The sequence below is a fragment of the Colobus angolensis genome, unplaced genomic scaffold (assembly GCF_000951035.1).
Source record: "Colobus angolensis palliatus isolate OR3802 unplaced genomic scaffold, Cang.pa_1.0 Scaffold385, whole genome shotgun sequence".
NCBI classification, from domain to species: domain Eukaryota; kingdom Metazoa; phylum Chordata; class Mammalia; order Primates; family Cercopithecidae; genus Colobus; species Colobus angolensis.
Genome location: NW_012117210.1, coordinates 48,131 through 50,513, shown reverse-complemented (window position 1 = coordinate 50,513; position 2,383 = coordinate 48,131).

The following is a 2,383-nucleotide window of genomic DNA, read 5'->3' as shown; positions in this document are numbered from 1 at the left end:
TTTTATCAGAGACTAGGATTGCAACCCCTGCTTTTTCTTGTTCTCCATTTTCTTGGTAGATCTTCCTCCATCCCTTTATTTTAATTAATATTAGGTGGGACCAAAACTGTATTTAAATGCAGGAGGCTCAGGCGGGCAGATCCCGAGGTCAGGAGTTGAAGACCAACCTGGCTAACATAGTGAAACCCTGTCTCTACTAAAAATAAAAATAAATAAATAAATAATAATAAGCCGGCTGTGGTGGCAGGCACCTGTAGTCCCAGCTACTTCGGAGGCTGAGGCAGGAGAATCACTTGAATCTGGGAGGAAGAGGTTGAAGTGATCCAAGATTGCACAACTGCATTCCTGCCTGGGTGACACAGCAAGACTTTGTCTCAAACAAAAAGAAAACCAAAAAACTGAGGCTCATCACCAAGCAACTAAAGCTAAGTATTAAAATCTAAGAGACTTTCTGGTAACTTATAAAGAGGTTTGTACTTCCTGCAGTGGAAGGGCAGAAACAGTTGAACAGCAGACTTGGGACAGTTGCAGAGCTTCAGAGATATTTAAATATTGATTCAAGACAGGTATGTTATATTCATGTTATGACCTAGATTGAAAAAACCTGGGATCTGGACCAACATGAGATGGTGTGTTAGTCCATTTGCATTGCTATAAAGGAATACCTGAGACTCATTAATTTATAAGTAAAGAGGCTTATTTTGGTTCACAATTCTGCAGTTTGTACAGGAAACAAGGTGCTGGCATCTGCTTCTGGCAAGGGCATCAGGAAGCTTACATTCATGGTGGAAGGCAAAGGGGGAGCAGGCATATCACATGATGAGAGTAGGAGAAAGAGAAGGAGGAGGAAGTTTCAGGCTCTTTTAAAAAACTAAATCTTGCATTAAGTAATAGACTGAAAACTCACACATTGCTGGAAGAACGGTACAAAGTCATTCATGAAAGATCCACCCCCATTATTCAAACATCTCCTACCAGGCCCAACCTCTAATATTGGGATCACATTTCAACATGAGATTTGGAGGGGAGAAAACATCCAAACCATATCGTTCCACCCCTGGCCCCCCAAATACCATGTCCTTTTCACATTGCAAAATACAATCACTCCTTTCCAATAGTCCGCAAATGTCTTAGCTCATTCCAGTATTAATTCAAAGTCCAAAGTCCAAACTCTCATCTGAAACTTGAGGCAAGTTCCTTTAGCCTATGAGCCTGTGAAATCAATAGAAGTTATTTATTCCTGAGGTACAATGGTGGTACACGTATTGAGTAGACATTCCCACTCCCAAAGGGAGAAACTGGCCAAAAGAAAGGAGCAACATTTCCCATGTAAGTCTGAAACCCAGCAGGAGACATTTAACCTCAGATTTCCAAAAATAATCCTTGACTCCATGTCCCACATCCTGGGCACACTGGTGTAAGGGGTGGGCTCCCAAGGGCTTGTGCAACCCTTCCCCTGGCTTTGCAGGGTGTAGCCTCCATGGCTGTTCTTATGGTTTGAAGTTGAGTGCCTATAGCTTTTCTAGGCTCAAGGTGCATCCTGCCGGTGGCTCTATCATTCTCAGGTATGGAGGGTGGCAACCCCCTTCATAAAGCTCCTGTAGCCAATTCCTAGGTGGAGACTCTGTGTGGGAGCTCCAATCCCACATTTCCCCTCCGCATTGCCCTAGTAGAGTCTCTCTGCAGGGGCTTCACTGCTGCAGCAGACTTCTACCTGGGCACCCAGGCTTTCCTATACATCCTCTGAAATCTAGGTAGAAGCTCCAAAGCCTCCTTCATGCTCACATTCTATGCACCTGTATGGTAAACACCACATAGGAATCACCAAGGCTTATGACTTTTGCCCTCTGGAGCAATGGGCTGAGCTGTACCTGGAGCCTTTTGAGCCAAGGCTGGAGCCAGAGGGGCCTGGATGCAGGGAGCAACGTCCTGAGGCTATGTGGGGCAGTTGCGCACTGGGCTCGGCCCCTGAAACCGTTCTTTCACCCTAGGCCTCTGGGTTTGTGATTGGAGGGACTGTCCCAAAAACTTCTGAAATGGCTTTTAGCCCTTTTCCCCAGTATTAGCACCTGGCTCCCTTTTAGTCATGTAAATTTCTCTAGCAAGTGGTTGCTCCTTAGCAACCTGCTTGGATTCCTCTCCTGAGTATACTCTTTCCTTCTCTACCACATATCCAGGTTACAAATTTTCCAAATTTTTACACTCTGCATTTTTTTTAAATATAAGTTCCAAATTTAAGTCATTTATTTGCTCCAGAATTAAATCACAGGCTGTTAGAAGGAGCCACACCACATCTTGAACACTTTGCTGTTTAGAAATTTCTTCCACCAGATACCATAAGTCATCACTCTTAAGTTCAACCTTCCACCAATCCCTATGGCAT